This window comes from Phaseolus vulgaris, chromosome 3 (assembly GCF_000499845.2).
Source record: "Phaseolus vulgaris cultivar G19833 chromosome 3, P. vulgaris v2.0, whole genome shotgun sequence".
Lineage (NCBI taxonomy): Eukaryota > Viridiplantae > Streptophyta > Magnoliopsida > Fabales > Fabaceae > Phaseolus > Phaseolus vulgaris.
In genome coordinates, this window is record NC_023757.2 from 40,287,967 (window position 1) to 40,302,127 (window position 14,161).

At 28.9% G+C, this 14,161-nt stretch overlaps 1 long non-coding RNA gene across 1 annotated transcript; it reads left to right on the top strand.

The window, feature by feature from the left end:
* The first annotated feature begins 6,632 nt into the window (after nucleotides 1–6,632).
* On the top strand, nucleotides 6,633–9,334 carry LOC137807673 (uncharacterized). The gene is made up of 2 exons (XR_011080570.1): nucleotides 6,633–6,758; nucleotides 8,933–9,334. It is a non-coding gene; the product is annotated as an uncharacterized lncRNA (long non-coding RNA).
* Nucleotides 9,335–14,161: the final 4,827 nt, after the last annotated feature.

Here is a 14,161-nt window from a genome sequence, read left to right on the forward strand (position 1 = left end):
TAGTTGCTATAGTGACTAAATTAGAGACCATTTTAGAAACTAAATTTTTATTTATTTCTAAACTAGTTTTTATTATTGTTAAATGGTTTCTAAATTAATATCTAATTAGCTACCAAGTTTTTGCTACCAAATTTATAATTCATAACTTCTAATTTCTAATTTGCTTATTATATTCAAGTTTGGTATGTACTCAACCTACATTATAAGAAAATCATTAAATAAAAAATCATTTTCATATACCAAAAGTAATTACTCGTTATATTGACTAAATTAGATATTATTTTTTAATTTTTAAAATAATATTTAATTTATTCAATATAACAACTAATTATTTTTTATCTCTAAAATTAAATTTTTATTTAATAATTTTTTTTTGTAGGGATATAAATGTTAAAAAACCATATTTCATTACCAAATTACCATATTTTTAAATATGTGGTGATTTCTTTTACAATGTTACACAACATTGTGACCAAGTAAAAAATTAACAAGTAGATGTCAACATTAAATCACTGGACAATGGTTATTATAATAAGTAAAAATACTTATTCGTGAAGGCATGATATCAAATATATTTGTTTCTAATATATTTAAGTTCAACAAATTTTTTTGTTTGATTTTGATTAGGTTGATAAAGTATAAATCATGAAAGTGTTTTTGTCTAATAGACACAAGTCTTCTTTTAGCATCATGATAGATACAAATGTGTCATCGTGATTAGACACATCTTTTTGCCTCCTTTGATGATATGAACACAATTTTCAAGCTAATGTTATTGTTTATGCTTATTTTGAAGTCAACTCTGAAAAGTTATCTAATTTGTACGGTTTTGAAAAAGCTCTCTTACCAATGTTTGTTTTTTTTTTTTATAAAAAGCTTTCATGTTAGGTATCATTATGCTTTTTGACACTCAGCTAGGCTGACACCTCAAGTAACAACAATCATTTGTCATCACATGAAAAAAATATTATTAAAAAAAGAAAAAAAAATATGGGGAGACTAAATCAAAACTCATATGTTAACAAAAACGATATATAGGTAGATTATACCTATTAATAAAGAATTATAAGAACAAACTAAATGGAAGCCTATTATACCAATGAAAGGATTCACTATGAATAAATCCTAAATTAGCCAACTTATCAGCACAAGCATTCCCTTCACGAAAAATATGAGTAACCCTAAACCTGATTTTTCCACAGTAATTAAGACAAGTATTTCATCGATTACGAAGCATCCAAGAAACATTTGTTCTAGCAGTAAACCCTATTAACTTTTGAGATGTTGCTTGAAGTGGATCACCACATTTAAAGATGCACGACTTGTTTTTAATGCCTTTCCAAGCTTAAACATGGTAGATGTTAAAAGAAGAAGATGTTTCTAAAGACTATCAAAACGACTACAAAAGATGTGCAACAACTATTTTCTTCACAAACTCTATATGTGGAATATCTCTTTGAAAAAGGAAGGTTAACGACGATGATAGTATTACTACAAGAACATGCACTAGATCTTAAGCTTTAAAGACTTGAAATTATGAGAAATAATATTGTTCGTGTTCATCAACGATCTAGAATAATGTTTAAACTTTGTATATGTCATGAGGCATTACCCTTCTTTCTAGTGAGCAAACATGTGATCTTTTATTCTTTTTAAACTTTATGCTTAGTCAGAAGTGACTGAGTTCCAAAAAAATACTTAGTGTTTTAGTTAGGAGTAGTTGTGTTTCAAATAATACCATGTGTTTAGTCAAGAGTATTTAAGTTCCAAGTAATACTCGGTGTTTAGTCAAAAGTGATTGTAGTCCAAATTATACTCAGTTTTAGCCAGGAGTAGTTGAGGTTTAGGGTTTAAAGTTTATTATCTTACCACACTAACTGAAAGAAGGAAAACTTTATGAACCAAATATTTAGAAAATAATTTTGACTGATCATTTGTCAAGTAAAATCATTGTCTAGTTGTGTATCATCATATGATATTTTGTACAAAATTTAAAACACAATTCAACCATATTCTTGTGTTTTGACCTATTTTCACAGTTCTCATAAACTAAGTTATTGTCCAATAAACTAATAAGATGAAAGGATCGATGAATTCATACATGGCACCCCTCATCCATTTATAATTCAAATATATACCTAAAATATAATTATTTAAAACATAATCAATTATTTAGTAAACAAAACTAAAAATAAATAATAGTTAAAGAAACTTACATAATCCATAATTAAATTATTGATATTTAATTTTTTGGTTGTATACTTTTAATCTCTATCGTGTTAATATTAAAAATATATTTTTCATTCTTATTAATTTTTATTTTATGTTTGGTTTATATGAGGTTGTGGCATTGTGCTCTGATGACTTTTTACGGCAAGTGCACCGCGTTTGTCAGAAGTAATAATTGTCCCTAAGGACGGATATTGATCCCACAAAGAACAGTGAATCATCGAGTACAATATTCGCTAAATATAACAACAGAACAATAAAAAAGAGTGTGAAGTGATTATGTTGGCACTGATCAATAAGAAAACAAACAAAGAATTAGTTGCTTCAATTGGAAAAATTGGGATTAAGTTTCATCTCTCTCACTCTTATGTATTTTGATTAGCATGTTAATATTAAGTTCTTTAATTGAAATTGATGCCCGTATAAAAATCATTTATATCGATTCCTCGCATATAAAATCCTTAAGAATGTTCCCTAACTATCGATCCCTCGCATACTTATAAGAACAACTTAGAACGAAGCTCAGACTTTTAATAGCAATTAACATTTCAAGTCTATTCCTAGCACTCAAATATGTTAAGTATTGTTGTTTAGGTCCGAACCCTAAAAATACCTCCCGGTCAGATTTAAGATTCTCAATTTGTCACGGAGAATTAAAAGTAAAACAACAATACCAATAATCAATCAAGAACTGAATATTAATATATAAAATATCACCTCAATACATAAGAGTTTGAGCATATTACTCCCAAATCTCAAAGGGTAGAATTAGCCACTCATACTTCTATCACCTTCCATTCTCCCAATTGGGTTACAATTCACTCTATGGTGTTTTCTTCTCAATCTGGCACCCTAAGGTTGAGCCTCTAGCCCTCTATTTATCCTAGTTTTCTAGGGTTAGGTTGTTTATTGTGTCGCGCTAATGGACTAAATGATAAAACATAAAAAAAGGCCCAATCTTTCTTTGCATCTTTTCCAATCTGGGACCTTCTATCTTTATCTTTTTAGCTCAAATCATTCATCTTTAATCCAAATCTCCAATCTTCCTTAGAAATCTGCAATTAACACCAAATTTGGGAATAAAATACTCTTATTCAAATAAAGATCATAAAAAATGTAAAAAGGTATAAATTCATAAATTAGGGATTATTTTATATGTAAATTAGCAATAAATCCTCATAAGTGCCTATATTTTAATATGACATATTATTGAAATTAGACACTTATCATGCTCAATGATTTGGAGGAAGGGAGGGAAGGTGTGAGCAATGTAACTATTTGGACGAGTGAATTGAACATGGTTTATGTAGAAAGAAAAAAGAGGGGAAGGGAGGGATCACCCCCTCTCAAATAAGAATATTTGTGAAGAAATAATTGGTGATAATAGATAATTACATTAATGCCCCTACATGTGAGTTTAATTTTAAGTATGATTTAGTGTGCATGAGTTTGGTGAAGATTGGGAAATTCATATCATAAAGGATTAAGAACACTTACTTAATTTCTTAATATTGATGTCATATCAATGCAAAATATTAAAAAAATTAAATGCATAGAATGACATTTGTAATAGTTGGACTGCTAGTGTATATGTATATGTATAGGTATATTATACATGTTACGTTTATATAGTACACTAGTGCAAAATACGTAAAATATACATGTTACGTTTCAAATTTTGGTTACTTTTAACGACGGTTCCCGCCTGAATCGTTGTCATATGTATGATTGATGGAGCTTCTGTAACGGTTCCTAGTGAATCGTCGTTATATACTGAGCTTGGTTCTCCTTCGCGCTGGTGGACATCCGCACCAGCGCCCCTCTCTGCCTGGCCGCCCTCGTACTTCGCTCACCTGCACCATTTTTTTCCCGCTAGGTTAGTGTTTTAATATTTTTATTTTATTTTATTATTATTTTAATAATTTTTAATTTTTTATTAGTGCTTTAATATTTTTTAGTATTTTAATATTCTATACTTTTTTATTAGTGTTTTAATACTCTTTATATTTTAATATTTGTGTCTTTATAGTTTGTATTGAACGCGTTGATGTTGAGTCCGGAGGTGTCCGACCTTTGTCAATTTTGATTTAGTTTCATAATGAATTAGATAATATTTGTGTTAATGCTTAGTCTGAGGGTGTCTAAGCTTCGAAAATTTTGATTTTGGTTTATAATGAATTAAATAGTTTTCTTAGTTTACTAGCTTTATGGATCGGAGCTGGATTAATACCCCACGTATAACTTAATTATATATTATAACCTGTTCCGACCTTAAGTCGGAGATATAGTATCGTTAGAGTCAATCACTACATTCGAGGTATTGTCCGCTTTGAAGGTTGGTGTTCTGGAATTTTATCCTTAAAAGGTGTCTTAGTTGAAAGAGGAAGAAGTATATAAACTGTCATTGACCTCATACTCTTAAAAAATGTAAGACTATATTCACGGTAACATAACATAATCTAAACTTTGTTTCTAATTACGTGAGATTTTCAACCATTTTTATGAACAATTATAGAATAACTATGGTAATATAATTGGTCTAAATTTTAAAAACCCGTCACTCTTTAGTCGTTTAATGACTCTTGTCGAGAGTAATAATTAGAGGGTTTATTTTACCCTAGTGTGGCTACACTTTAGGGATGTTAACCATAAATAATTTCGTAGGCCTAGGAATGGTTAAATTTATGGTAGCATGCGCGTTTTGAAAGTTTGTGGAATTGAGTTTGAGTTTTTTTAAAGAAAAGGAAGATAATATCTATAGAGATTTAGGCTTTATCAATAAAGACAAATTAATCCTTAAATAAATAGTCCATTATTGGATGAAAGAGATGAAGCATTGCATGCATTAGTTTTCTGAACCTCCAACTGTTCCTCCTTTGTCTATATTCACAACTCACATGGAAGAGTGTCTTCCAAATTAATGCACTTTTAACGAACCACATTCCACACTATTTTTATATTTTATTTTTACCAAAATTTAAAACACTTGTTTAAATTGTTTCAACATAAAAAAAAACACTTTCTTCTCATGACTCTCTATCATTTTATTTACTAATTTTTAATTTTTAATTTAATAAATTTTAATCAATAATAAATGTGTTTTTAGGAAGAATATGTAAAAAATATGTTTCTTTTTTATTTTGCCATAAGGATTCAATTTAGATGATAACAAAGGGTTGAGTGACTTTTTTTATTTTTCGGAGGCTATTTGATTACAACATAATATATATATTAGACAATCTATTCAGTTGTCGATAATATTTAAGAAAAAAAAAATATACTTTATATTGGATAATCTTGTTACCTAGTATGATTAACAATTCATTTTTTTATACAATATATTTATTAATTAAATTCTGTTGTGATATAACATACTTATTGATCATCAAATTATATAACTAAATAATTCTGTATTATTATTTTTTTAAAAGTTGTATATATATATTTTTATTTCCAAAATTTCAACTTTTTATTTATCAATTTAAACTATTCCTACATTAACATAATAAAATATTAGTTAATTTAATTTGTATTTTTTTAATTTAAACTATATAAAAACTAAATAATCAAACAAATAAAAAATGTATTGTAATAATTAAGTATTTTAATAAAATTGAAATAAATAATAATAAGTAAAAACAAATTAGTATGATACAAAATATATTAAAACATAAAAATATAAATAAATAAATAAGTTACAAACTAACTGGAGTAACTTACAAATTATAATTAATAACATCAAATAGTTAAATTTATAATATTAAATATTTTTTAATTAGAAGTACATAATAATTAATTATTTTTATAAAAATTAAAATAAATAATGATATTGAAGAGTTATGAATAATAAAAAATAATAAAATGAAACTAAAACTATGCAAAATTTAATAACACTTCTACCAAATAAAACTATCAAATAAAATATAATTAATCATGGAAGTTAACGTAGTAGGAAAGCATCCTATGCTCATCATATTCGTGGAATCAATTTATGTAACAATAAATTCATATTTGATTCTCGTTAACCGTGGAAACAGTAGAAAAAAATAGTTTAATTTTTAAAAATGTTTTCAATGGAGATTTCTTACAAAAAAATATTTTACTAATAAAAATTATTATTTTAACGTGGCATCACATGTTTTAAATTTGAAAAAAAAAGGTTTATAAATTAAAAATAGTTGCTTATTTAAAACAATTTCTTCAATTTATAAATAATTTTTAAATTTTAAATTATTTATGTGTACGAGACTTATATTAAAAAAATATTTTATTTATATTTTTTTAAAATAACTCTAATTAAAAAAAAGTTGAGTAATTACTGAAAGTAGGGTAGAATTGAGTTTGGAAAAGAGGGATGGAATAGTAATTATGATGCCACGATAAAAGAACAAAAAATGGAGAATGATTGGCCTTTGAAAAGTCACTGTGGATCTGTGACTCAAAACAAGAAGAAGGAGAGAGAGAGAGAGAGAAAACGATACACACACACCCTTGCGGCAATGGTGCAATGGTGACTCTACAGATTCCTGGTTCATATCACATATATTCATCTTTCTCTCTCTTCTCTCTGCATCCTATTGTTTTCTTTTCTTTTCTTTAATACTATTTATTGCTTAGTTTCGTTATTTCATATTTTTCGCCGGTGTATGTGTGTGGATTGTGACGGAAGGGAAATTGCCTCTTCCTTTCTCTTTATGTTCAGATCTATGTTTTATACATCACGGATCGTATTTACTGTTTTTAGCTACTATCTTTCTGCGTCCAATTTCTCATCCGAATACGCGAAAAAAGGAAAAAAAATGCAAAAGAAAAACTACGAAGTCGTGTTTGTTTGTTGTTTTGAATTTTTTTGGCGGATATTATTTATTTCGATGTGTATGGAGATGAGGTGAAGACACTGGAGGCAGCGGTTCATCGATCTCTTCCTGAATTTGGCTGTGGAAGAACACAAAACAAGAATCGGTCGATAAACCTCTGCATCCAGCGCTCACTTTGCCTCTCTTTACCAACAATTTCGTTTTCTCTTTCTTCTTTTCAATATAATAATTATACTCTTCATATGCTTCCTCCTTTTTCATGCCGCAAGATTACTTATCTACATAGCCTTGACGAATTCTCTGTATAAACATTTCTTTCAAAGTGTTTTTGTTTCTTCCAAGAGAGTGATTAAATCTAGATGCTCCTGGTGTGATTTGAAATAATTTTGTATTGCTTCATTTCGTGTTTTTCCTTGAGAATGCCTATAGTGTTGTTGCAGCTGCCAGCCAATGTTCTGATTTGTGATTTTGCTATGAATGGAGAGAAAAAATAAATCTGATTTATTAGCCGTACCAAACAGAATGCATTATTGTTTGCTGCTGCTTACTTCTATAGAATACACTGCTAATTTTCCTTTTCCTTGTTCTATCCTTGTGCGTTGATTGACTGGCCTAAAGTAGTTCTTGTAGTGTTTGATTGAGTTTGTTTTGAACTAATAATCTCGTATTTTTCAACTTTTTTAGAAAATTTTAAAATAACAAGTATGTTTTTTAGAAATCTTCTTTTTCCAAACAAAACCGAAGAAATGGTATGATAACTTTTTCTGTAAACATTTCTAGATTTTTTTTCAGAAATTAAAATTTGTTCACGAATTGATTAATTCGAACTTTTTTAGAAGTTAATCTTGTTAAAAGGCTTATTTTTTAATTTGCATATAAACTAATCTTAGTTTTTTAACAAGATTATTTCATTTTTCTCTTCGTTTTTTTCCTCAGAGTGTATTTAAGAAGTTTGAGGTAGATTCTTATTGACATTTTAGTATCCTTGCAAGCGCAGGTTATTCTTTTTCATAGTTGTGTTCCTTTTTTCCTTTCTCTGTACCAACCCATTTACCTCTAATAGAAATCTTTTCAACCTTTAATTCTTTAGCTCTGTGTTTAAGTGATGATATTCTTGCACGTTGGTAAGGAATTCCTTTTCACAAGGCATGTTATATCTCATGTTTTTTCACTTTGTCTTCTTCGTGAAGAAGTAATTTGATTTTCCCTTGTGTTTATGTTTAATTTCACTCGCATTACAAATTGAATGGTCAATTTTAATGTACTCGTGAAACTTCGGTCCTTAGTGTCCATAGCATAATTTATGGTGATGATCTATGACCCTAGTTTGTTCTCGGTCATTTAATTGACATGACTGTACTGTTCACTCTTGAAAGAACTTCTGTCTTGATTGGTTGGAGTTTTTGAATCTGATACGTAAAATGGATATGCACTCTTCTTCCAGGTTTATTCCGATGCTCCAAATACTGGTTTTTTCATGGAATGTACTTCTCTAAAAGGGGTGCATTTTAGAGAATGATGAGCAATAATGACAGTTAATTTGAAAATAATAGATGTGATTTTAACAGCATAACCTATTTTACATGGGCATGTATTTTATCAGTCACCAGTGTTAATTTTGAGATCAATGGCCACTTGTCTTCTAACTTATCTCTCCACACACACATCAGATCAGAAGAGACAAATCTCTTGATTGACATGTTTATTATGTAACAAACCGGAAGAAGTGTCTGCGTTCATTTTTGAAATTTGTTAGTATTTTTATTACTTGGAGCTTTTTGAAGAAGCTCAAGGGAGTGCCTTACACTAAACATGTCATTTTCTTCACCATGTGGTCTAAAGGTCTCTGCTTGTTTCTTTCCTGAAAAGGTATATTTGGAATGTAGGTTTCCAAGTGGTAGGCAGCACACTGCACTTCACCTAGTTGTACTGTATGTAGGTCTTTGCTGCGTGAAAGTCAAAAAAAGGTACTCTTGAAGGGAGTCCAAGTTGCAAGAGAATCATTTAGTTGGTTTTTAAGGGAATCTGGTATCAATTTTCCTCTATATGTTGAATGAAATCGAAGTAAAGCAGAATCGGATAAGGCTATTTGGGTATTATGCGCAGCACAAGTTTTGATTCTAAGAACTGTGTGTACATAATGAGTAGGGTAATAATGTAGGGAAGCGTCATCAATCCAAGGATATTCTGACATTCATCACTTGTTCGTATTCCCTGATTCACAATTTTCTCATGCACTACTATTTAACAACTTACATTCTATATTTATATTCACTTCTCTCTAGCCACCCCATTCTGTTCGCCTATGTTAATAGTGGAGTAATGTTCCGTTTCATTCATATTAAGTCTTTTTATAAATACTTGTAAGAAAAGAAAATAAGAATAAAATTAAACAATATTTTAGTTCATTTTTATTTATATATAACCAATTTGTTAATGTAATTTTACATATTGTTTTTCTAAAAGCTTATTTTAATATATGCATATTAGTCAGTTATTTTAGAATGTGGAAATAATAATATTTTGATTTGGAAACATATGTTAGTTTTAGTTTAATGAAAGGTTTATTTAATTTTTCTTTTATATTTTTTTCTCTCATAATTTTTTATGATTTTCTTTCATCCAAATAGGACCTTTGTTAATAATTGTAATAATAATAACAATTATTATTTTTCGTTTTAAGTATAATAATAACATGAATATAAGTGCTTCTTAAGATAGTATTGTTTCAGTTCATCTACTTTCACTGAAAAGAAAATGGACTAGTAATGGAAATATCTATTGGTCAGATTGTATAATATTAAAGGCTATTTATGAATATTAAAAGTATCTTTTTGCGTTGCTTTTATTCCTCCTGAATTTAGCTAGAAAAGAGTCAATCACTCGCGTATCGACACTTAAATGTGATTTTTTTTTTTTCATATAATGTAAACTACTCAAATCCCTGGTAGCCAGCCTGTATACTACTGAGTAACTTCATAGGCTTTTGTTTTAAGTGCCTATTTTATTGAAAAGATAGTGGTGGCTGAGGCCATATATATATATATCGTGTCTGTATGTTGGGGCAATAAATCGAAGCTGGTGATGATTGTGAGGGTGAAAATAAGAAGGATAGTTTTTAAGAAGAGGGCTTGCGTTTGCAGTGGCTGCTATGGGTGTATGGTGGCTACCAAAGAAAATGACCCATACAAGATGCCAAATTCCATGACAGTGGCCTTTTGTCGTTTATAAAATGGTGATAATGACGAAAACTTGTAAATAATGCACAGTGGTATCAAAAGAAAGCTTTTTAATAGATTCATTATGTGAATAAGTGTTACAATACAAGCAACTTCTCTATTTATGTCCTTTGTGTGAAGTTTAGTGGGAATCGAGACAAAGCATGCATGAAAAGGAAAAATGAATGTCATTTGGACCGAAATGCATTCGGCTAATTTATGCCCATCTTCTCCACCAACCCAAAAAGAAAGTATCAAAATCTTCAAATAAGTTATTATTGAAGAGTGATGATGGTAAGTTTATGAAGTATTATTCTAGTATATCTTAATCATCATGGAACAAATTATGATGGTAACTTCTGTCTACTTTGATACACTTGTACGAGTAATTTGGTTCGTGGAACATGTGTTATCAGCATAACTATTTACTTTAATCAAATTCAAGGGTGATCAATCAAATAGTTCGGGTTAATTAATTAAAATAACTGTAACTCCATTAAATTATAAACCAGATTTCGATCGGTGCCTTAAGGTGGGGGTGCCTTAACCTTCATAATGAAATATTTATATCATTGTTTTAATTTAATAAGTGATTTTGAATCCAAATTTTGGTCACAGACGTATTAAATATATGTTTTAAAGAATTTTGCTTTCTTTTAATAATATTAGTCAGCTTGAATAGAACCATTTCTTAGGAAAGATACACGTTATTTTTAAAAAAACGGAATATAAAGTTTTCATAATTTTTAATCGGTTCGCGTAGTATGATTTTTTTTCCCCAGAAGTTTGAAAATTCATTGATCGTAGAAGATTTGCTAAGAAATTATTTTCATTATTTATTCAATATACTTGTCTTCTGTTTGTATCATACCACACCAAACAATTGTTTCTTGATATGTTTATATATATGAACGAACTCATTCTAATCAAATTGGTACAAAACTTTTGTAACACGAGAAAAATGTTGAATTTCTAACACATAATTATTACTTTTTAAATAAAATTTATGTTAGGTAGCATGTGTCATCACATGGAAAATAACAATAAAGCTAAAAAAAAGTATTGAAAACTAGACAAAATTCATGTAAAAATAAAATAAAAAATAAATAAAAAAACTTTAAAAAGTAGTCCAAGCAACTACTTTGAAGGTTTAAACTAAATAAATAAATATAAGAAGACAAATAAAAGAAAATTCTCAACGAAGAGAAACAATTGAATCCCACAAATATGGATCCTCGTCTGTATTCCAATGACAGTAATAAAATATGTTGTTCCACATCACTACCATTACTTTTTTTTGGGTTGACATGTTTTGGAAGTCATCTTATTAGCCTTCACTCCACCTTAAGGAGGACGTCTCGATCTTCTAGAGGTTTGAACTAATTCATCTTCTTGACATGATGGTTCCTTATTTTCCATCTTTTCAACCCAGAACTAGAGATTAAATTGACTTCTTCTAAGAAAATACCATTCGAGATAGATTTAACTGTATCTCATGTCAAGATGGTTGGACATGACTCTTAAGCCTCTTGTTCATCACTAGAAAGAGATTCAAAACAATTTTGTAAGACTAAATCTTGAGAAACAAATTTAGAAGTAACATGTTTGACAACAACTAATTTAGAACTTGTTGCATTAGTTGCATATTCGGGATGAGAGAATCCTTCTAAAAGAAGGGAATTTTCAGGAGGCAAGAAGTTCTTTTTGTAGCAAATCATTTGATTCATGGACATCTTCTAAGGAGGACATATTAGCAAAATATCATCCTAAGATCCTGAACCAGTCCCTATATCTTCATCCTATTTCTTAAACTTTTGACCAACTAGAGATCCACTTTCCATCTTCCCAACAGAACTTCAGGTATCAAGATAAACAACAACTCCCTAAATTTCCATCACCCCTGCATTACGACCGCAAAATTTTGTTTCTTTGTGATACCAATCACTTTCTTGTCAGGGACATCATTAGTTTCTTTGGTCACAAGTTTATATTGTACAACAACAGGTTTGGACAAAATAGTAGGCGGTTTGGTCATGTTATTAAGGTTATCAAGATGTCGTTTGCATTTATAAATATCTTATAAATATCATGTCCTATCATTTTGCATGAAGAGTAACATGAAGACAACTTCTCAAATTCAATATCTGAATAAAAGCAAAACCAGGTCTTTTCACCAAAATTTGATTTGGAAAAAATATAGCATATCAATATGAATCAGGACTCTAGCAACAAAATCTCTAGATTTATTCATGTTGTATTATTCTTACATGAAGCTGATTTTTACAATCTTCAAGACTTGCGAGATATACATCTTCATCAATCTGAACAGATATCAAATCTCCCTTGATGCAAGGAGAAAGGTAACTGTGAAATAGGGATATCTCATATTTTGTGTTTGAGTAGTAGAATATGACTTGTGAAAAACAACCTTAATCATTAAGACACCTCCAAAGAATATGAAAATTAGAAGAATTCGTCTCCATCTCATAACACTAGGAAAAAAAACCCTAATTACTTAGAAAGAATAAAATCCTAACTACCAATAACCGAATATGCACAAAACCCTAGACATTGTACCTTCTCTTCAAAAGCCTAACAGAGCAGTAGAAGATCAGTTTGGATGGTAAAATGGAGTTTGTTAACACATAATTAAATTGTCCATTTTGCCTTTCCTTTATTTTCCTTTTCCTTTTTTGCACAGATGAAATTGCCATGCTTTAAAATATGTAGAATACAAGTATGAGATACGTGTCTAATATATTGCCATGCTTTGAAAGGATTCCATTAAGAACTACATCACAACATTAATTTTTAGTCGAAGTGTATTGCTTACAAGTTACAAGCTTTGTAAACGCCCAAGTGAATTCAGCCTTTACAAGAAAGTTTAACGCTGTGTGAAGATATTTGATTACCAAGAAATGAACAAATTCTAAAGATGTTACGCAAACATATTGAGAAAAAATAGAAATTATAAGATGAAAATATTTCTCTTTTTTAATGAGATTAAATAGTCCTTCATAGAATTTATGATTACAAGGAATTATGCTTTTAATTGCAAGTTAGACATATAGTCAGACGTGAAACATATTTTCTAAGAGGGAGCAGATTTCATAAAAATTGAAGAGAATTTATTAAATTAAATATCGATAGTGATAAATAAACGAAAATAATAACGACACAGACTTCAGAAATTATATATTATAAATAAATCGTTCAGGAATGAAAGAGATTCAAATCCTGGGCATACCAAATAGTGGTAATCCACCTTTGAATGAATAAACACAGACAAGAGTCCAGTTTGGCATGAAGTATGTTATTATAATTTTTTTATAAAAAAATTAATTATATTAAATAAAACATTTTCTAATGCTTATAAAATATTCTTAATATAAAACCTACAATCCACCTTTCAAATCAAAAACCCATTAGAAAAGTATGTTATTATATGAAGAATGTTTTTTCTAAAGAGTTAAATATTAGCAAGCATTACTAGAATGCCGTTATAACAAAAGTTAAATTTGTCTTTTTATTTATAAACTACTTTTTTTTTCTCTCTTGCATAAACAATGTTCATTACTCTATAAAAAAAAATTAATGTATAACTCTTAATAAATGAATTTTAGGTCTAGTTCAATATGACTTATAAAATAAGGTTTGCTCTCACTTACTTATATGTGAATTAGTTTTATTTCTATTTGATGGAAAATATCAACACATCTCATGTATCATACTAAATATTTATGGATGGCGATAGCAACCCAATTAGAGATAACACGATAATCCCAACAAATTCTCACCATGATAAACTTTAAATGATATATCGTCTTAAAAATAAATTTTAAACTTAATTTAACCTTATAAAACCGACTTATAAAATAAGATTTCGTGAATTACTTT